The following is a 23189-nucleotide window of genomic DNA, read 5'->3' as shown; positions in this document are numbered from 1 at the left end:
AGAAGGTCTTGGTGGAGGGGGCGAGGTATGGGAAGGAGGGTATACGGTCATTCACTGGGACACGAATGACTAAAGTCTCCAGCATATGGCGACCGATGGAGGTCTTGGTGAGACACAAGTATTGGGCTTGGCGATGGGCCTCCAAAGCTCCCCAATTGTGTTGTGGAGGCCAAGCTGTAGAAGGTGTTCTGTGGATGTAATAATTGGGAGATGTAGGGCCGTCTTGAACGCCATGCGCAACATGAAGTCCAAGGCGTCCGTTTCCTGCCTGTTGAGTCGGAGATAGGTGACTGTCTATAAGAAATGGCTGAGGAGGAAGGCGTGAATTAGACGACATAGGTCGGTCTCTTTCATGCCTCTGCGATGGCCCGAAACTCTTCGGATGAAGTGCGATATCGCGCCTGTCACCAGCTTTAGTTTCTTGAGAGTTAAGCTGTTTTTGCCATTGTTCTGGATGTGATGTCCCAGAACCCGGAGCGTATTCACCTCTGGGACGGGACGGCCATCGAATTCGATGACAATCGGTGTGGTGGGGCATCCGCGGGTCGTGGGTCAAAGCATAAGTAGCTAAGACTTCTCTGGGGAGCATGAGAGTCCGATGCTCTGGGCGTGTTCTTGTGTGAGGGATGCAGCGCTTTGCAAGGTACCCTCTATGTCGCCATCGATAACGTGTGTGGTCCATAGTGTGATGTCGTCCGCATAAAGGGTATGTCTAATATGAGGTATCGTGGACAGTTTCCGGGCAAGTGGAATGAGCGTGGCTTTGAATAGGAAAGGAGAGAGGACGGAACCCTGTGGATTACCGATGCTCCTGAGAAGGTGTAGGATTGGGAGGCAAGGGGACCGAAATGAACTTCAGCCATGCGGTCCGTTAAAAAAACCTGGATATAAGTATACATCCGTACACCTTTGTTCAGATGAGAGAGGGCAGTCATGATAGCCTGATGTTCGACGCGATAAAAAGCTTTCCAAAGATCCAAAGCCAGGACTGCCTATGTGTAGCCCGGGATAGCCGGGTCAAAGATGTCGTGAGTGAGCTGCAGCATGGCGTCCTGAGCGGAGAGATGGGGGTGGAATCCCACCATACTGTGCGGGTAAAGGTCGTTGTCCGCCATGTGAAGTGTCATTCTCGCAAGTGCCACGTGCTCGAAAAGTTTCCAGAGACACGAGGTGAGCGAGATTGGGCGCAGGCTTTCTAGTTTAAGAGGCTTGTTGGGTTTTGGTATAAATATTACCTTGGCGTGTCGCCAGGACTGGGGGAGGGTGCCCTCCGCTCCGCATTTGTTGAAATAGTCTGTAATCTGTGTGATTGATTTGTCATCAAGGTTGCTGAGTATAGAATTGGAGATTTCGTCCAGTCCCTGTGCTGAATTTGTGCGGAGCGTCAGGAGGGCCGCTCTTACCTCCGTTTCCGAAATATCAGCCTCTAATTCCGGGTTAGGTTTTCCTGAGTAGGGGGGCATGAAGTCGCATGTGCCAGGTGAGGTGTATATTCGCTGAAGTGCCAATGAGAGCATTCGGGTCGCTGTGGTGTGTGTGTACGAGGCCTGTGACATGGTGTTGTGTAGCGGATTTTGACTGTGTTGGATCTATGAGATGTCTCAGAAATTGCCAAGCTCGCTTGGTGGACAGTTTTTGCGGCGAGTCCATCGCAAACTTGCCTCCAATTAGAGCGGCAGACCTCCTCTGCGTGCTGTTGTATCTGCGTCTGCAGTGCGGTTAGTCGCTTTTTAAGCGTTCTGTTTAACTTGCATTTTCAACACTCGAGTAAGCTGTGGTATGCCTCCCAGAGGTGGGCTAGGTGGGAATCTAGAGTGGGGTGCCCTGTGTGGCTGTAATTAGCCGGATATTGTGTTGGACATCGGTCATAAGTGATTCTACCCACTCTTCGATGTCCGTGATAGTTGTGTTTGTGTCGTCCTTCCGCAATGCGCGGATGGCGTCCCAGTTCACCAGTTTGTGGGTGATGTGTGTGTGGCGGGATTGCATAAAGGGGAGCGAGATGTTAATGATGTAGTGATCACTTCCCAGTGTGTGTTGTCTTCTTGTCCAGGTGATGCCACCGAGGAAGCGACTGAGCGTCAGGTCCGGACTGGTGTCCATGCTGACCCTGGTGCCGATTCGCGTGGGTGTGTGGAAATTGTGTTTTGTGAGGCGCAGCTCCTGGACTAAGGACCAGAGGCGTCGACCACGGCCCGTAGTATAACTGTGCCCCCAGTCGGTGTGCTGGCAGTTGAAGTCCCCTCCAATGAGGAGAGGGTTCTTGCCAGCGAGTCGGTGGAGGTCCCGCAAGAGCATCTCCAGGGAAGACATTGGATGAGATGGGGGAGTGGTATATATTGGCAATGAAGATGGAGGGCACTGTGTGTGGGTGATGCATTATTTCCGTGATAACGCAGAGTGTCTCTGACGTAATAGAGTGTGTTTGGTGGGTTATTGAACGGTGAATAAGAGTGGACACCGTGGGTTTATCCGTGGTATCTGAGTGGAAGGGCATAAACCTAGACAGTGATGCTCTAGTGGCCATATCCTGGAGAAGGATGATTAGGGGTGGCGGGGTGAGGATAGGAAGGAGTAATTGGAAAGGCGCACGCTTGCCCCGGAAGCCGCGGCAATTCCACTGGAGAATGGGTAAATTAAGTTGTTGCACCGCCATAGTGGAGATATTGGGAGCCAAGTGCGCTAGCAGTTGAAGAGGGTGGTGGTTGCGAGGGATGAAGAGAAGGTAGTTGGAGATTGATGTGCTTCAAGATAACGGTTTGTGTGTGCTCTAATGTTTGATTGTGGGTGTCTATGCTGGTCATTCTCATGTCGAGCATATGAACCAAACGTGAGAACATCGAGTCAATTTCGTTCTCGAGTTTGGTGAAGAGGGATTCGACTTTGGAATCTATCCGGGCTTCTAAAGCCTTTAGCTTTGATTCAAATTTTGCCTCAACATGCTAAAGAGCATCATGTGTGAAAGGTGGGGGTTTTGATGTACGTTTATTTTTGGGCTGTGGTTGCGTGGATGGGGATGTTGGAGAAAAGGCAGGAGGTATAGCTTGGGAAGGGAGGGTGGATGAGGAGGTTTGGTGTGGGGTCTGTATAAGGGAGAAAAGGCGGCTTACCTCTTCTCGCAGGGCCTGGAGCTCCTTGTCGCGTGAATCCTATTGATGTGGCTGGGGTGGCGGGGTTTGTTTAGAGATGACCTCAGCTTCTCGGTCGGCCCATGACATCTTTTTTTGGTCATTTGCGCGTTCTCCTTTGCGAAGCGACGTGGATCGAGTGGTGTTGAGTGCTATTTTCTGAGTAGCGTCTCCGGGCGGCTTGTCCTTACGAGAGAGGTATTGAGTTGCAGGGTTGGTTGTAGGTCTTCGCCCTTTAGCCTTGCATCTCCCCGTACCCGTCATGTGTGCTTCTCCGCATAAAATACATTCCGGAGTGCAGGAAGGGACAGTCTCCTTGGGATGTGGTTTCCCACACCTCGGGCAGTTGCTCGTACGTGGAAACGTGCACACATCTGTCCTGTAGCCTGGCTGTCCGTAGTTGATACAAGCGTCCATGTGGCCTCTGTAAGGGGTGCACTTGTGGAGTCCCCCGCCGTAAATAACTGTGCGAGGAACCGGTCCTTCTCTAAAAGTAATTAATATTGATCGAGTGGCACCCATGCGTCGAGCGTCCACTATTGTAGGACGGGGATTGCTGTTCACGAGATCCTCCAGTAGCTCCCTGGGGGTTTAATTCCAGTAAGCGTTCGAGATTACTCCTCTCAACGCACCGTCCGGGGGAGCGATGTAGGCTGCTACGGCGTAGTCGGTGTCTTGGTAATTAATTTCGGTGATTTGTACCAGCATAAGTGCATCGGTCTGATGTGGCGTGCTCATTGTACACGTGTTATTGGTGGGATGAAAGCGTAGCTGGGTGCGGGTGGGCTCCTCGAGTGACGCGGTGGCGTTCAAGATTGAGACGCGCAGCTGTCGTGGCGGTACTTAGGTGAGGTGAAGCCCTCCACGGGAGCTGAAAATCACCTTGTAATCTTCAATCGGTAGTGGCAGCTGCTGTCGTGACATTTGTGCGGCAGCGCGGGCGGCGCGCAGCTGCTCGGATGCCTGGACCTTGATAGTATTTGGGGTGGCAGATGATGCCGCTCCAGCGTCTGTGGTAGGCTTGTCTGCCTGATCGGTCTGCATAGCGGATATCTGGTGAATCTGCTGTTGCTCCTGGGTGCGGGCGGGAACGCTAAGAATGTGAGTCCAGTCCCACGGATTGAAGTCCCGAGGGTCAATAGCTTTGCCTGGCACTTGCACCTTCATGATGGCTTTGTGCTTGGAGGTCGCGTTCGGAGCAGGCCTAGCTCCCAGCGGAGCAAGGCCTAGCTCGGGCGACGCGGCGGCTGAAGGCGAAATGGGCCGTGGGGGCTCGAAAACTGGTCAGATCGGACCGAAAATCGGTATGGGCGTGGCGCTCACCTTCACAGGGCTCTTGTTGGTGAAAAATAGGCCGCTGGTTCGGGCTACTGGCGAATTTCGCTTTCTTCGCACGGAGCCGACGTGAAGCGCATCCGCACTCCACGCCAGGCGGAACAGGAGATTGCTGCCGCATTCCCACAGTATATTGTCTTGAGTGGCCTGCGTCCCATCACCACAGTGCCGGCATGCAGGGTTGAATTCTCCGTTCGTAATTAACGATAATCGGTAGGGGCTAAGAATTGCCTTTGTTTGTAGATGTCTGAGTGTCGTGGCTTGCGCCCGGTCGAGGTAGGGGTGAGGGTGGTGTACGCGCATCTCAGCTCGCGATAAAAGTTCGTTATCTCAGCGTGTGTGCGCGGCGCCTCGACAGGCGCGTCCGTTCCCGATAGATCTCCCGTCTCTCGGTTGGTTAAGCCTCGGGCTAGACGGTCGACCCCTTCGTTTCCGGAGTTTGAGACGAAACCCATACGAAATTGATGTTGTGATTGAGAGATCGGTTGCGCAGAATTCGCGCCGAGGGTGAGCTTACAGAATGTTTGGCGAAATTTTGAACGGCGCTTTTTGAGTCGCTTAGAATAGTTTCGGTGCGGGGATCCGCGATGGCCAGTGCGATAGCTACTTCCTCTGCCTCGCATATGGAGCTAGCATGAAATGTGATGGCGTTAATGAAGGTTGACTTTGGAGTGGACATACATGCCACGTATGCTCCGTTTTTGATGTGTTGAGCTGCATCCATGTACACTGCTTGTGGATCATCCTCGTACTGTTTCTCAAGGGTCTGTGCCCTTGTCTTCCTGCGGGCATCATGTCTGCCTGGTAGCATTTTTTGGCTATTGGTTTACCAACTAGTCTACTAGATATGTCAGCCGGTGAATGGGATGTTGCGCACACCTCCTCAGTGGGGCGTATGTGGAGCTTGTCGAGAATTTCGCGTCCCGCAAGCCTGCGTGACAAGCGGGTCACTTGTGCTGTCTTATGGGCTTCAATTAGTTCAGATAGCGTGTTAAAAATTCCTAACTGCAGTAGTCTATCTGAGTTAGCATATACTGGTAAGCTAAGGGCCGCGTTGTATGCTGTTCGAATTATGCTAATAAATGCATCTTCGTCCCTACGACGCAGATGATAGTACGGGCAAGTGTACATCATTCTGCTTATCATAAATGCGTGAATGATCCTGCATAGGTCGGCTTCTCTCATACCCCTGCGATGTGGGGCAATGCGTCTCACTAGCCCACCTATCTGGTGCGCCGTGACGCGTAGCCGGCGTATAGCTTCTGTTCTGCGTGTTATTCTGAATCAACATTCCGAGAACTCAGATCGTGACTACCGGGGGTATCGACTGGTTTTCAATGTGTAACTGGATAGGTTCTCGAGAATCTGGTTCTGCCTGTGAAGCTTGTTTGTTCCTTATAACTAATAGTTCTGATTTAGCCGGTGAACAGGTAAGGCCATTTTCCTGCACATAGGACTGTACCATGTCGATAGCTCGTTGTAATATCTCCATCGGAGCCAGAATTAGACCATATGGTGATGTCGTCGGCGTATATGGAATGATGTATATGTGGGATATCATCTAACAGACGCGGGAGGCCGCTCATAGCGATGTTGAAGAGAAAAGGTTAAAGTACGGCGCCTTGCGGTGTTCCTCTCGTCCCTAGTGTAATTTTGTCGCTAGCTTTGTCAACGAAATGGAGCGTAGCCGTACGCGCATTCAGAAAGGCAGCGATGTAGTGGTATGTCCGTTTGCCTAAGTTTAACTGTGAGAGGTGAGTGAGGATGGAAGCGTGTGACACATTGTCGAAGGCCTTACTCACATCGAGTCCCAGGATGGTTCGCGTGCCTCTTAAGCAATTTGTACCTAGAATGTCTTGTTGAATTTGCCACATAATGTCCTGAGTCGAAGGACCAGCTCGAAACCCAATCTTGGACGGGGGAAACGTGCCTTCCGCATCGGTGTGCATAAGGAGCCTGTTTAAGACAACGTGTTCCTTTACCTTCCCGAGACATGACGTTAGCTAGACTGAGCGGTGGTTCCCCATCTCGAGTTTTTTGCCCGGTTTAGGTATGAAACTAATTTTAGCTTGCTTCCATTCCTCAGGGATGCTGCCCTCTGTCCAGTACCTGTTGAAGAGGTCCGTAAGAGCCTCTACTGACTGGTCCTCTGTCACAGAAGTGGCAGCATTTATATTTCATAATATGGCAATTAACCATATGTAGTATTCTAGAAGAGTTTATCGGAGATATTTCAGTGTATTCTGTGTGCCTCTGCCTTGTCGGTCATGTCAAGAGCACGTGTACGCGCCCGTTATCATCGCGGGGTATTTTCCGTGCAGTTAGACAAAGCCCCTCGCGAAGCGCGAGTGGGGGCGCCCTTCCAGCTTGTTTTGCAAAGTGACCACTAGCAGGACCGAAGATGGCGTACGTGCATCCTCTTTCGGTTGTTTTGGTAGTGACTTACTTTTTTTCCCCCGCAACATGGCGGCCATGCAGTGTGGAAGTTGCGTTGCCTACGACGTGCCCCTTCCTGTGTGTGCACTTGTGCGTGTTTGTTTCTACGGACACTGTCTTGGGGAGGGAACTATTGCGTGGGCCTGTCTTGTGCATTGTCAACCGACGACTAGAAAAGAAGCCGACTCGGACCCAACGGCAGTGTGCCTCTCGCCTCCAAGCACTCCGGTCTCCCAGAACCGCCGCCGCATCGCACCACGAAGACTTCGCCCGAGGGCTCCGGAAGGACCATCGCCTTCTAGAGCTCCCCATCTGCGTCGTCTTTGAGAGTGGAGTGCCGCCGCGCTCGTCAGACAATATGCCCGTTTCCTAATTTCTCCTGAACTTTTTCTACACTCGTCTTATCTTGTTTTAAATGTCTGTGTTCAATTTGCATGTATCTTTATAGTGAGAATTTGGACTGATGTATTTGTAATTGCTAGTTTTTCATGTACCCTACCTTAACTGTGTTGTTTTAAACGCCTGTAAATGCTTGCGTCGTATAATCCTGTGCATAATACTGAGAATATATAGTTGTTTTTCATCATTGAATTCGTGGCTTTGTTCTCATTCGCAACGCTGAAAATAACCGGCTAACGCTGGGTGTCAAAGTTCCAACTACCTTTGCCTCGGTTTGAGAAGGTGTCTCGCACCCCTTCCGGAGCCGTTACAATTTCTGGCGTCCGCGACAGGTACTTTGACGTAACAAGTAAGCGTTGTGGAAGAAGACCGAGCCTCGAATCATGAAGTGATCTCGAAGGGTGACATTTGAAAAGTTGCATTGCTGATAGATAGTTTTCGGTTTTTTGGTAGTTCTTATGCACCTCTGAACATGGATCTAGAGAACAGGAACGTGCGGCAGCAAAAGAGGCTGGTGAACTCGAAGCCAGGCTTCTTCAGCTAATATTAGAGCTTCGACAGGCCGGAGATGAGTCCGTAGTAAGGGCTGATGGTCGTGACGTAGTAGCGGAACCCAGTTTCCGGCCTAACCCCACCAGATTGCTTGTTTTGTTTGACGAGAGAAAGGACGACCTGATGCTTACATCAGGCGGTTTGAGGGCATAGCCTGTAGTCCGAAGTGGCCTGAAGACCAATGGGCGACAGCATTAAGCACATGCCTAAGCGGTGAGGCGTTGAACGTTTTCGGGCGACTCATGCCGGAAGACGCCTCCGATTACAAGAAGGTCAAGGCGGCGCTCTTGAAGCGTTTCAGATTTACGGTCGAGGGTTTCCGTGAGAAATTCCGGGGTGGCAAACCAGCCGACGGCGAGACAGCCGCACAATACGCAGCGCGTCTAAGCCATTCCTTAGACCGCTGGGTGGAGCTGTCCGAAAACCCCCTTGAGTGCAAGTCGCTGCGTGAGCTGTTCATCAAAGAGCAATTTCTGAGTAGTTGTCCCGCCAGCATGTCGTTGTACTTAAAAGAACGGAAGGCATAAAAATTGCAAGACATGATCAACCTCGCTGATCAATTCTTGGGCGCCCAAGGCGGTGTCAACTTAGCGAGGAGAAGGAAAGAAAGCCGGGAGGAAGCGAACAAAGCAGGAGGCGACGAAATGAAAGCGTTGAGAGGAGAGCGTTGAGATGTTATCTCTGCGGCTGGGCGAGGCACAATGCCGCGCACTGCCAGAGCAGCGACTTTGCCAACCATATCCCCCACTGCTTCAAATGTGGCCGAAGAGGGCACAAAGGGAATGTGTGTCGGCAAGGGGCGCCTGACAAAACCCAGGCAGCCTTTGCGTATTCCCCTCCGAGGGAAGCAGAAGAAACCATTTGCGACGGCCACGTTGCAAATACAATAGGTAGCCGTATTCAAGTTGTCAGCGCGGTGCGAACGGCGCGACAGAAGTTTTTAGTAGAAGGGTTGCCCGTGGTTGCGGGCAGTTTGGACGGGAAAACAATCACTGTGTCACGTGACACCAGTTGCAACACCGGGATTATCCGGAGAGATTTGGTAGCTGAGGACCAGCTAACGGGGACGAGTAATCCCGTATACCTGGTGGACGGCACAGTGAAGAGGCTCCCAGAAGCGCAAGTGCAGGTCCAGACCCCGTATTACAGCGGAAATCTCGTAGCACTGTGCATGAAGGATCCAACATACGACCTGATCCTGGGTAGTATAGAAGGTGCCAGGGCTCCTGATGATCCCGTTAAGAGAGCCGAAGGAACCACTTTGGAAACGGATCTGGTAGCCGAAGCCACCGCTGCCGTAGTGACTCGAACTCAGACCGCAATGGTGCCTCAGAAGTTCCAGTATATTTGCCCTCCGGACGCTGAAAGACAATTAGAGGACGGAGTAAGCTATGCGGCCGATCAAGAAAAGGATCCATCATTGCAATCGTGTTTCACCCAAATCGGAAAGAGTTTAAGGTGTCGGGATGGTGAAAGCAGCAACTTGTTCAAGAAGGAAGGCGGTCTTTTGTACCGATGCTACACGCAGAAGGACGGACGGCAGGTGCGACAGCTAGTCGCTCTCGAACGGCACCGAGAAACGGTGCTCAAACGGCGCATGACGGCGTAATGGCAGGACACCTGAAGGCAAAGAAAACAAAAGAGCGGATTTTAGAAGAGTTTTTCTGGCCTGGCATCGCGGCGGATGCTAAGATATTTGTGACATCATGCGATATTAGTTAGCGTACCACACCGAAGGGGAGAGTGCCACGCGTGCCCTGGGAAAGGCTCTAGTCGTTGACACCCCCTTCAATCGGGTTTCCATTGGCATCGTCGGTCCAATCTACCCCCCGTCTAAACAGAACAACTGAACAGCCGAGTTGTTCGCGTGCAACACATTAACGGTGTCAGAACGTCGGGGCGGACTACTTAGCCGACAGAAGGGTTCATATGATCTTGCATGCATTATAGATTAATGGCTATGTTCCTCTATGTCATCTGAACTTCATCTTTGTTGTGTGTCATTTATTATATTGTGCATGTTCATGCGTTGTATCGGCCTGCGTGCCACGTTTTGTTTGTTTGGAATATTATTCCATAATATTCTGAAAGTGGGGGGCCGTGTCACAAAAGTGGCAGCATTTATATTTCATAATATGGCAATTAACCATATGTAGTATTCTAGAAGAGTTTATTGAGATATTTCACTAAATTCTGTGTGCCTCTGCCTTGTCGGTCATGTCAAGAGCACGCATACGTGCCTGTTCTCGTCGCGGGGTAGTTTCCGTGCAGTTAGACAAACCCCCTCGCAGTGCGCAAGCGGGGGCGTCCTTCCAGCTTGTTTTGCAAAGTGACCCCTTGCAGGACTGAAGTTGTTGGCATACGTGCATCCTCTTTCGGTTGTTTTGGTTGTGACTTACTTTTTTTCACCCGCAACATGGCGGCCATGCAGTGTGGAAGTTGCGGGGCCTACGAGGTGCCCCTTCCTGTGTGTGCACTTGTGCGTGTTGGTTTCTACGGACCCTGACTTGGGGAGGGTACTATTGTGTGGGCCTGTCTTCTGCATTGTCAACGTGTGCATTGTGCATTGAAAAGAAGCCGACTCGGACCCAACGGCAGTGCGCCTCTCGCCTCCAAGCACTCTGGGCTCCCCGAACATCCGCCGCATCGCACCACGAAGACGTCGCCCGAGAGCTCCGGAAGAACCATCGCCTTCGAGAGCTCCCCATCTGCGTCGTCTTTGTGAGTGGAGTGCCGCCGCGCTCGTCGGACAATATGCCCGTTTCCTAATTTCTTCTGAACTTTTTCTACACTCGTCTTATCTTGTTTTAACCGTCTGTGTTCAATTTGCATGTATCTTGATAGTGAGAATTTGGACTGATGTATTTGTAATTGCTAATTTTTTTCATGTACCCTACCTTACCTGTGTTGTTTTAAACGCCTCTAAATGATTGCGTCGTATAATCCTGTGCGTAATACTGAGAATATATAGTTGTTTTTCCATCGTTGACTTCGTGGCTCTGTTCTCATTCGCAACGCTGAACATAACCGGCTAACGCTGGGTGTCAAAGTTCCAACTACCTTTGCCTCGGTTCGAGAAGGTGTCTCGACTTTTTCCGGAGACGTGACATCCTCTAAATTAAGCAACATCTTATTGGTGATGCAATCTTCCCCCGGTGCCGAGGTGGTGTTAATTTGGTTAATACCAGCTCTGATCTCCGCTCCGGTAAAGACGCTATCCATGTGAGGATTATCCAATCCTGAGTACCCATCTGGCGTGGGTATATCCTGGGAGGTGTTAATGTATTTATCTTTTAATGTGATCATGAGCTCTTCGTCGGTGCCTTGGAAAGATTGCGAGATCCTATGTAGGTTCTTGTGGGAATCGGCCTTAGTTCTCGTAGGATCCAGTAAATGTCTAAGTAAAAACCACGTGTTCTTGTTGCCCAGTTGCCCATTAGGGCGGTCGCAAGTCTGATGCCACTGTTCACGGCTAAGTTCCCACAAGTAAGCCTCGATTTCCTTTTCAAGCCGGGTTAGACGAATTTTTAGACGTCGGTTGTGCTTATTTTTACGCCATCGAGCATGGATACTTCCTTGTGCTTCAATCATGTGCACTAGCTTAGCTTCTGGGCTGGGACTGCTGTCCTCCAGGGTAACAGTCTTTGAAGTGTTTGCGGCATCTTCCAACTATTGTATTGCAGCAATTGTATTAAATCTACTATACCTTCTGCTGGCCTTTGTGAGCGCACAGATCTAAAGACGTCCCAGTCCGTGTGCTTCACTTCCTGGCGACGCATTTTGCAATGCGTGGCTGGGAAAGTGGTACATATTACATAGTGGTCACTTCCTATGTTTGTATTTAGGTTTTCCCATCTCGCATCGGGGATATTTCTGGCAAAGGCAAGGTCAGGGCACGTATCCCTGGTTACACTGTTACCAATGCGCGTAGGTTTATCAGGGCCGACGAGTAAGGTATGCCCTAGCGTCTGAGCTGTCTCCCATAATTTAGTTCCCTTTCTACTGTTAACTGAGTAGCCCCACTCTGCATGGGGTGCGTTAGAGTCTCCAACAGTTAGCAACATTCCATTATGAGCGGCTACATGCGCCTTACGGAAGAGTGTGGCTATTTTCGGGCTGTTGTCTTTAGGTGGACTATACACGTTTAGAATGTAAAGGGCAGATTGTGTTCGTTTGTTCGGTAGGATTTGTATAAATGTATGAGAGACCCCCGGTGTTTCCAAATCTAGTTGGTTTGCACTTAGATTACGGTGTACAAGTGTAGCTGCGATGGGCCGGCGCTCAGTCGACACTTTCTCATTGTATGCTGTATACCCTGCAAACTTTACTTCTATATTCGTCTTTGAAGTGCTATGACTACCGGTCTATTTGTTTGGGACAAACCTGCATATTCCAGAGCCTTGCGCTTGGCTCGGAATCCCTGCAGTTCCATTGCCACACTATAACATGTGTACTAGCCATCGCGTATCGGGTAAGGTTCCGCTCGCGCGGGTTGCGATACGCTGGATCAGAGAATGCTGCTGGGGGACGGACGCGCCCAAGCACCGTCGACTGGGCGTGAGAATGCAGTGTGGGCGGGAGGCAAAGAGCCTGCATTTGGCGTTGGAAATATCAGGTTGCTAGGGGATGCTAGTGCGTCAACCCTGGTTGTAAGCGTGTCGAGTTTAGCTAGGACAGTTTCGAAAGTAGTTGGAAACTTTTCCATTGTGTCAGTTACTTTGTTAAGCTGTGTTATTAATTTCTGGATAGTTTCCTCCACCTTGGCGAGTCTTTGGTCTATTTTTGCAAATCTCCCTTCATAATTACTCTCTAAGTCATTAGTATCTGGCCGAGGTACCAAAGGTGCCTTTCGTTTTTTACGGCGGTTTTGATTTACTTCCTTGTCCTCATTGCGGCTGGCTTCAACGCGAGCGCAAGCCACAGACTTTTCATTTTTTGATTGCGCATTTGCAGTTTCTTGCTTTAGACTGAGCTAACTGTTGTTGCAGTTGTCGGAAAACTCTGCCAGCTCCCTTACCTCTGGGTCGGGTGCTCGGCGTTGCTTGTCGTCTGTAAGTGGCGTCTTCCATGCCAAATGTTTGGCAGGTCTTCCTTCTTCTCCGGAGTTTGAGTTGGTTCGCGAGCTGCGTCTCTGTGACGACGACCTGCTCCTATCTCCGATCCCAATGCGTCCACGTAGAGTGGGAAAAGAGTCATCTCTTGGTTCCTGCGGCTGAAGTGGTTGGCTTGTGGCGGGGTCAGTTGGGGGATTGCTGCTTTGCAGCGGCGGGAAGGATTCATACCTTAGGGGGTGGTTGTTGGTGGCCGCGTTCTCGGGGACGGGACTGGCGGCCGCTTGGCGAACTGCCTGGGTCAGTGGCAGTGTCCGTGGGGGATTGTGAAGATTTGGGACTGTGTCTAGGCACGAAGCGGTATTTGCAGCTTCTGTTGCCTGTTGGATGTGAGCCTTTGCATACAATGCACATGGCTTGACAGGTAGGTGGTTGGCCGGCTGGTGGGGAGTCGTGAGCGACGCCGCAGCGGCTGCAAGTAGGTATTTGTGGCTGGAGGCACATGTTCGCTCGGTGACCCAGCTGGCGACAGTTGAAGCACGCCTTCGGGCGAGACTTCAAAGGGAAGACTTCGAAAGTAAACCCCAAGTACCGCACGTATCGGGGCAGCTCGGTATTGGCGAACGTAATGACGAAGGGCTGCGTCTTGCCCATACGACGCGCAGCAACGATGGGGAGATCGGGATTAAGAGCGCGGAGCTCAGCCAGGATCTCGGCATGTTGTTGTAGTGGTTATTTATTGTATGTACAAAAGGAAAGAAAAGATGTTTGCCAGCCCCGGTATCTGCTATCTTATATCTGAAGCACCTGAACTGGGGCGGCGGAAATAAAGGGATAGCGAGGAGAAGGTAGAGGAAATCAAAGAGGTGAGTGATAGGGAGAAAGAAAAGAGTAGGTAAAAATAAAAGAAATATATACACTATGGTACAGTATACAGTAGTTTGCATGAGGCCCACCCGCAAATGTCTTAGGTCACTGAGTACTCGGCACGTCGGGCGGGCCTCCGCAATAGCTCCACGTCCAGGCAACTGCATCGTTTTCGTAACTGTATACGTTCAGTACAAAATCCCTCGTACGGAATTGGGGCGTAGGCGGCAACCGGGACTACTGTCTTGTCTATGGTGATGGTGCTGATTACGAGCATTGTCGGGCGTGCTTACTGTGATGGTGTTGTTAGTGGGGTGGATGCGGACTTAGTCGGCAGTAACCGCTAGGCGATGGTCGACGTTGGCGGCTGCGTAGACAGCAAGTGCAAGTCGTGCGGGACCAACGGTGTGGATGTTCAGTGTGCCCTGTGGACGGAGGGCGATCTTGAGTTGTTCCGAGGGCAGGTGGGGCAGAGGACGCTTTTTGGTCAAAGGTGGAGGGCGTCCCCGTGGCCGCGGATTCGGTGGAGTCGATGTCGTGGCTGGCGTCTGGGCCTCGGCAGGTTGTTTCTGGGGCGGAGATAGCCTTCGGTATCAGCGTTGCATCTCGAACGCCGTCAATGAGTCACCGGATAACCCCGCGGCTGTAATGTCGGTGCCTTCCACAGTGTAAGGCATAGTCAAGGCGGTTTTGGGCTTGGCGGGATGCGACGTCGCCACCGCCGCTGCGCGCGAACGCGCCGATGTCGTGAGGCAGCTGATAGGCTTAGCTGTCGCAGCTGTTGCGGCCAAAAACATTTGGTCGAAACATCATCAACCTTTGATATTCTTAGTCTGGAAATCACCACACCGGGGCCGGAGCGATAGACGAACGTCCAGGGCAAAGTTGGTGAACGCAAGTGGCAAGAAACACGGAATTTTGCTGGGAAATCACGGAGTGAGATGCGTCCGCTCGCTCCCACTTGAGCCGTGAGGCGTGCCTCTCATAATTGGTTCACAGAAATGCGCAGACGTATTATCTGTCACACTTGTTTCTCTGAATCGCGACTTAAGGGAAGAAAGGAAGGTAGGAGTGAAAATCGAGCTGGTTACTAGGGACAATGCCGACGCCGCAAACCCCAGGAACGAGCGCCTACGAGCTGTGCTCTAAAACACCTTGAGCTATTACTCCGTTCAATCCAATTCTAATGTGCAGGGCCCAGGAACAAGGGTGAAAAACCTATTTTTAGTTTTATATCATACCGGCTGTTAGGAAATCTCTGTTGACGAACAAGACTGCGAGAAGACAGCTTTCGGCCCACGCAATGGATTTACTAATTTAAAGTGATGCCTAGTGGTCTTTGTAACGCCTCGGCTACGTTTGAACGGATAATGGACTCCTCACTAAGCGGCTTCAAGTCAACGACTAGTCTACGCTACTTGGATTTCGTGATTGTTTTCTCGTCCACATTTTAAAGCAGCATTTGTCGCATTTCGTCATGCTTGGCCCGTTTCCGCCATACCTGATTCCAAATGAACTCAAAGAAGTGCACCTTTGGTCTTTGCGAAATTAAACTGCTTGACGATTTGGTATATGCCGCCGTCGTGCAACCTGATCCGAACAAAGTTCGCGCTGTCAGTGCTTTTCCTTCTACCCGTTCACCCCGTTATGTCCAGTTTTATAGGACTCTGCCCTTATTTTCGCCGGTTCGTCCCGAACCGGCATGCCCGGTGTGGCTGTTAAGATGATTCTCAGCTTTAGTGGGACGGGACTCGTCTACGTGTATATAGCAAGCCGATGAGTAGTTGCGAATGGCGGCGGCCATGCATTTCAGCTCAGGCGGTGCGGGTAACCGACCGTTGCGTCAACACAGCCAGCGTACTGTTGAACGCATGGAAGTTCACCGGCATTCTAGGCGGAATCTACTTCTAGCCGGGAGCATTCGATGCCTGCAGACACTTTTCTTCTTCACTCGGTCAGTGATCAGTCCTCCGCGGTGGCGCGCTCATGCGTTGTGCAGAACCTGATTTCAAGGGACCACGCCGACGGCGACGTTATGAAAAGCAGGAATGGGCGTCAAAGAGCTGCTTTCTATATAAGAATCGAGTGTGCACTGCTGAATCTGCACTGGAGAAATGCTAAAGCCTGAGTTTTGCTGCTGCACAGGGTGTATCGCGCGCCTTTTATAGAGCCTTTGCTAGCAAGGCCGTAGCTTGTGTCGCTAAGAATAAATTTTCTTACCTTGCCGCGCCTTTCTTGTATTGCTGTATATAGTTATAATTGGCGCGCAGTAAATGTAAGGTGCAGTATTTGTCACATTTTTATCTCGCAAGTGCGTGTTCGGAAGACATACCATCGCTTCTGTGACGTGGCGCTCATTGGCGTGCGTTCAAGTGTGGCGTTGCAGATGGCATAAACGCTAGGCAAGAACAACACGCTCATGCAATCATGCGCATAGATCTCTAGCATGCAACATTGTGAACATTAGATGAGAAAGGCTTTAGTCTAAAAATATGTAAACAGGACCTGGAATTGGTTAGGTGTAGGTATCGTTTTTTTTTTCGATTTGTCCACCCAAAAGTACAGGGCACTTTATGTTCCTAAAAACTAACCTAAAACATTTACCTTCTACTGCGAGAAGTACCCTAGGTCTATCCCAAATGCAAGAAATTGAAAGAAAGCGTAGCAGGAGGCGATAGGAGGTTAGGTGGACGGTTGAGCTTACGACATTCGCAGGGGTCAAGTGGATGCAGCTAGCGGCAGGATGTTAAGTGGGCGGATGAGTTCAAGACGTTCGCAGGGGTCAGGTGGATGCAGCTAGCACAGAACCGGGTTAATTAGAGAAGTATGTTAAAGGCCTTCGCCCTGCAGTGGGTATAGTCAGGCTGATAATGATGATCCCAAATGCTGAAGGCACTGTTTCCATTGAGAGAAAATGAAGAGGCGTTAGTGCTCTGTGCGATGTGAGTAGGCGCTAAACGTGCTCAGGGAATAATACTCTGGCCTCGTGTTTCGAGTTAGTGTCGTTATCGAAGTGTCGCTATCTCACTTGACCCCGAGTCATCCGATTTGTAGGCAAACCTGAATCAGGTGTTGCCACTACGGACCCGGAAGAGGAGAAATCACATGTTAATGCATTTCCACCAATCAGGTGACTCGAGGTCGGGGGATAACGGTACTTTTGATAACGACTCAAACCTGAAACACGAGCCCAGGAGTTTAAACCGAATTTTTTAGGCCAGTTACATGGGAACGGAGTAGTACCCTCTTCACGTTTTGTTGGATACTGAGACCTCAGTCAAGATGACACCTATCAAGGCACAATCGGAGGCATCACAAGACTAACTCTAATGCTGAAAATAAAACCATCTCTTAAATAACCAGCAAGAAAGTTTGACCATCACTCAAGAGCTGTAATAGTAACCAATATTCGTGAATACCATATTGTAGAGTATAATTAGGTCCAACGGGTGTTTCGAAGTTTGCTGCAATTAATAAAATAGTCCTAAATGTGGCGCAAACAACTATGTCTAAAATTTAGTTTTCTTCGTCAAATTGCGCTATTAATAAGTCATTATCGAGTTTTCATTGGGACTAAGTTGCTAGGTTAAAATTAGTTTACGATATCTTTGAAAATTTTTTCACAATTATTCAGAGATGGCCTTTTTATAAGAGCTTAAGTAAAGACAACGCTTTCCCGAGTAAGGGGATTACAAAAGGAGCTGCTACAGACTTTTGCAAAAAGGGCCTCCTAGGCATCGCCATATTGCTCTGTTGGCTGCTGTTTGAGCCTAGTGTCAGCATGGTTGAACCTGTTTGCAACAGTCCAGAAAGCAGGCGTTTTGCCATCCTCCTCGCTCGATGCAAATGTCTATAGCTCTCTCAATTTAACTCTCAGCGTAATAAAAAGCCGAGTTCAGTCAGTGAGTTACTGGGTGAGTGAGAGGTGTAAAACTTTACTGGTTTGGTTTATTGTGTGGAATTCAACGTCCCAAAGCGACTCAGGCTATCAGAGATGCCGTAATGAAGGACTCCGAAAATTTTGACCACCTGGGGTTTTTTAGCGTGGACTGACATCGCACAGCACGCGGGCACCTTGGTTTTCGCCCCAATCGAAAAGCGGACGCCGAGGCCGGGATTCGATCCCGCACCCTTAGGCCTAGTAGTCGAGCGCCATAACCGCTGCACCACCCCGGCGGGGCTGCATAAATCTTTATAATTAGCTTGGATAAGGCCTTAAATACAGGACCCCAGGGGCCGTTGCTCTCTTGCGAGTATCAGGTCATCAAGCGTCGAGCAGCAGACGACAGCCTCCCAGTACTCCAGTTTCGGTATTTTGTTTATTGCGCGACTTTAAGTTTTCTGACAAGGCTATGCAACACGGTAAAGAGTAGGGTATTTATTACTGTAATGTTATGGGTAACAGTTTGGGCTAAGTCTGCAAGTGGAACCACGCAAACCTACTGCTCTCTATTATGTATTAGGGGAGAGGGAGTAGGCTCTTCTGAGCGCTCTTTATTGTTCAAGGACCGCTCCATATCATGTAGTGACTGGGTGAAGATCGCTGTCATCTCTGCCTCCCACTTGTATCCTCGGGCATCAGCAAGTTGGTTGCTTTGTACAATCCCGTTGCCATGGTGATCACCTGATGACGCATTTCGAGAAAGTGATCTTTCTGGCACTTCGTATGCGGAAGTCCACAGTGGATATGTGTGCGCTCCAGTGCACGTTTCTTGCGAGTCCGTAATTATTTGTGCAGCGGTCTGATTACACTGTGTCGTGACGCGATTAGCGGTTGCCGCTTCCTCAGCCTCGAGAATGTTGCTTTTGATCAAGCCGCATTTCGATTACTTGAGCTGGCGCTCCGTGCTATTCTTTGTATGAGGGCGCATCGACAAAAATAATGTCTTTAAGTCAAAATCTTTTTAACTTGAGCTTTTCGAGCCGTCAGCATCATGGAGATTTTCACCTTGAACAAACTGATTTATGGAAGGGAAAGGCGCGGTAACTGTCTCACTTATTTTCTGTGGATACCTCAACCGCGTTGTAAGGGAAGGGAGGAAGGTGAGAGATAAAGTGGAAGGGGGAGAAAAGGGAGCCATAGTGGAGGGCTACAGAGTAATTTCGCCCACCTGGAAATCTTTAACGTGCGCTGACATCGCATAGCACACAGACACCTCTTCGTTTCGCCTCCATCGAAGCGCAGCCGCCGAGGTCGGGTTCGAACCCGGGTACTCCGGCACAGTAGTCAGGTGTCTTACCACTGCACCACCCCGGCGGGTCCCAACTCCGCTGATTGATAGATTGACGTATAGGAAGGGAAAGGCGCTGTATTTGTCTCACTTATTTTCTGTGGATATCTCAACCGCGCCGTAAGGGATGGATTGAAAGTGGGAGTGAAAGTGGAAAGAGAGAAAGAGGAGCCGTAGTGGAGGATGTCGGAGTACATTTGACAGCCAGGGGATCTTTACCATGCGCTGCCATCGCAAAGCACACGGACGCCTCTTCGTTTCGCCTCCATCAAAACGCAGCCGTCGAGGTCAGGTTCGTACCTGGGTACTCCGGCACAGTAGTCTGTCGTCTTACCACTGCACCACCCCGACGGAAGAGCAGGACTGATTGATTTATAGAAAGGGAAAGGCGCGGTAACTGTCTCGCTTGTTTTCTGTGGACACCTCAACCGCGCCATAACTGAAGGGAGGAAGGTGGGAGTGAAAGTGGAAAGAGAGAAAGTGGAGCCGTAGTGGAGGGCTATGGAGTAATTTCGACCACCTGGGTATCTTTAACGTGCACTGACATCGCACAGCACACGGACGTCTCTTCATTTCGCCTCCATCGAAACGCCGCCGCCGAGGTCGGGTTCCCGGCGGAAGAGAAAATAGACACAGTAGCTGATTTATTTATAGGAAGGGAAAGGCGCAGAAAAAAAAAACTGATTTATTTATAGGAAGGGAAAGGCGCGGTAACTGTCTCACTTGTTTTTCTGTGGACACCGCAACCGCGCCGTAAGGGAAGAGAGGAAGATGGGAGTGAAAGTGGAAAGAGAGAAAGAGGAGCCGTAGTGGAGGGTTACGGAGTAATTTCGACCACCTGGGGATCTTTAACGTGCGCTGACATCGCACAGCACACGACGCCTCTTCGTTGTGTGCTGTGCGATGTCAGCGCGCGGAAAGGCGCAGAAAATAGACAAGGATGAAAAGGAAGAGGGAGAGAAAGACGCGCGCCGCAACAACAGCCGTCGTCCACCACCGAAGCGGTGGCGGGTGCAGTGAAGGCCTACAACAGATACAAATTCGGTGGCCGGCTAGCCCCCGCATCAAGCGGCGGTGACACTTGCCCCAGCCCCATCAGGGGATTACGTTTGTAGGGCTGTTGTTGTTGTGGCTATAGGAAGAAGGAAAAGAAAATGCACGGGCCTGCTACTGGCTCTGTAGCTGAGCCACCTCCGCTGCCTCGTGCGGACAGAATAGAAAATAGAGAAAAAAATAAGAGGGAGAGAAAGACGCGTGCCGCAACAACGGCCGTCGTCCACCATCACCGAAGCGGCGGCGGGTGCAATGACGGCCTACAACAAATAAAAATTCCGCGGCTGGCTAGGCCCCGCCGCGAGCTGCGTTGGCCCACCGTCCCAACCCCGTAGGGCCAGGAACTGCCACCAGGATCTATAGGGCTGGGAGTTGTAGGACAACGTCGCTTGCGGCGGGGTCCGGCCTGAAACCGGTTTTATCTGTTTTAGGCCGTCAATACACCAGCGACTGCTTCGGAGGTGGACGACGGCTGTTGCGACTCGCATATTTCTCTCCCTTTCTTTTTCTTGTCTATTTTCAGTTCTGTCCGCACGAGGCAGCGGCCGGAGGTGGCCCCTACAGTCGAAACGCACATACGCTGCGCAGCACACGGACGCCTCTTCGTTTCGCCTCCATGAAAACGTAGCCGCCTCAGTCGGGATCGAACTTGGGTACTCCGGTGCACTAGTCAGACGTCTTATCACTGCACAACACCGGCAAGGCATTAAAGATCCACATTTGGTCGAAATGTGGTTGAAAATATTCCGCTGACCCCCAGTATGGCTCCCATTTCTTTCGACTTTCACTGACACCTACCTCTCTTTCCTTACCGCGCGGGTCAGGTGTCCGTAAAAACAAGTGTGACATGACACCTACCTCTCTTTCCTTACCGCGCGGGTCAGGTGTCCATAAAAACAAGTGTGACAGATACTGCGCTTTTTCCTTCCTGCGGACCAATTACTATTATCAATTTCAAGCATTCGGGTTTGGTCCTGACCACCGGCGGCTGCATTTCGGCAGAGGCAAACGAACGGGCTTCCGTGTGCAGTGCGATACAAGTGCACAATAAAGATTTCCAGCTGGTCGAAACTATTCCGCAGTCCTGAACATTGACACCGGCACATTCGTTCTCCCTTTTCCCTTTCACTCTCATCTGTACACCATGCATTACTGTACTCTGCGATTATCCACAGAATAATTATCGCAGATATTGTCCCTTTTCTTTCGATTGAACACAATGTAATAAAATTTCCAAAAGATTGAAAACGCTTGTTTCACAGGCCACTGGTAAGATGCGCACATGTCTCGATCTATTATTCCTATAATCAAGCCATGCTTATAACCCCACAATATCTTCCTGCGAAACTTCTTTTGTGCGCTTCTGATCTTAACTATTTTCTGGCTTCGTGTACATTTGGATACATGTTTTTGGAATCGTGTTCACCTGAATGATTGCCCTTATCTACTTTGGTATGCTTTACAAGCAGCTGGTGGTGGTGGTAAAATATTTTAATGAAAATATTATGGAGGTTGTAGCGGTGGTTGGAGTCCTCAGTCCGGAACGCCATTGGCTTAGGCAGCTGTCAGCGCTCTTTCGGTTGAGTTCTTTTTGACACCTTGCGTCCGAGCTGGTCAGAGCTGCCTCCCACCCTCCTGCGTTAGCTGGTTATTAAGCTGCTGGGTTCTCTGCACGCACATTGAATCTTGAGTATGCTTAGTGTTCCTGCCAGTTTGGGCATACATGCATCTTATTTTCTGCGAGAGAACGGGGGCCGTAACGTGGTCTTTCGCCGTGTTTTTTACGCCTTATTTTAAGACATTTGTCCATCGAGGTTTTGACCGCCACCTAGAGAGCACATTTGTCGGCTTTCTAAGGGTTACCCCACCTTCTTGCTCGAGCGGCCTTTGCTAGGTGGCAGTGTACACAATCATACTCACGACGAGAACCTGTACTAGCCTACATTTGTCATCCTTTATCATAGCTCGCATTCTGTTGGACATACTTGAGGAAATTACAGTGACCTGTGAGGTGCCATTAGCTAGCTGCCTAATTGTTTAATCTGTACAACAGTCACTTTTTATCCCCCTGTCAAGGATCTTGCCTTATGATAGCTCGGGCATCGCCTACTCCTAAGTAGACATCTATACAATTGTTCATGTATCCTGTGCTTGGTACCCTGAGTACCTCGGATTTATCCGGCCGAGCATTCGAGTGCTCAGTGTCGACCGTATGCTTTGGTAGTATCAGCCACTCACTCACACAGTCTCGTTTTTTACATAAAGATCCCCTCGTCCACATTGTGAAGTTGTCAGCATAGATGGCATTTCTGGCTCGTTCAATTTCAAGTTTAATTGCAAAGCCGACCATGACAATGTTATATCATAGGGAATATCACTGAACCTTACGCATTATGTTGTGTTTTATGGCTCATAATCAACTCAGGTTCTCAGGCGCTAAGCACAAGGTGTATTAGTTTACTTGGTAGAGGATTAATGTTAGGATATCATAGCTTGCTTCGGAACAATGCTTCTATGAAACTAAAATTACAGGGCATACCACTGAAAGTCGTGATCTTCTAATTTGATTAGAATGGTAAGATATCAAAGCTTGTTTAGTCACAGTGTTTTTACTAAAAAAAACTAAAATAACAGGTCATATTATTTAACCTTATGGTCTTCCCTTTTTAGGGATATATAATATATCACTCCTGGTGCCTCATATTCCAATGATGCTAGTTAAGGGGGTCAGAAAGGCTTTTGCGTAGTTGCATTCTCTGCCCACGATTTAGGTTGCAGAGCCCCTCTAGCACAGCCCTATGACTAACATTGGCGAATTTTGCTTTAAGGAAATAGGGTAGCCAAAATTACCAAATAAAAACGTTTCTGTTTTTGTGTAATTTATATCCCCTATTCCATCCTTTTGGATGTCCAGCCTTTCAATCACGCCGACGGAAAATATTTAAACCAAAATCGATATATTTCCAAAACTAGACAGCAACCAGCTACCTGCTTTGACGCCTGCTTGAAATTTGTGCCTCTCCAAATGTGAAAAAAAATTTTCAGTGCCTGCTTTGTTCAAGTTTAACGAGATGATTGTCACTCACCTTACAACAGTGAAAAGCTACCTAGCATATTTTTCTTTATCCACACTTGCA

Source organism: Amblyomma maculatum, chromosome 11 (genome assembly GCF_055883805.1).
Source record: "Amblyomma maculatum isolate TAMU_Amacu chromosome 11, ASM5588380v1, whole genome shotgun sequence".
Lineage (NCBI taxonomy): Eukaryota > Metazoa > Arthropoda > Arachnida > Ixodida > Ixodidae > Amblyomma > Amblyomma maculatum.
The sequence above is the reverse complement of the archived record's forward strand: the minus strand, read 5'-3'. Positions refer to the sequence as shown.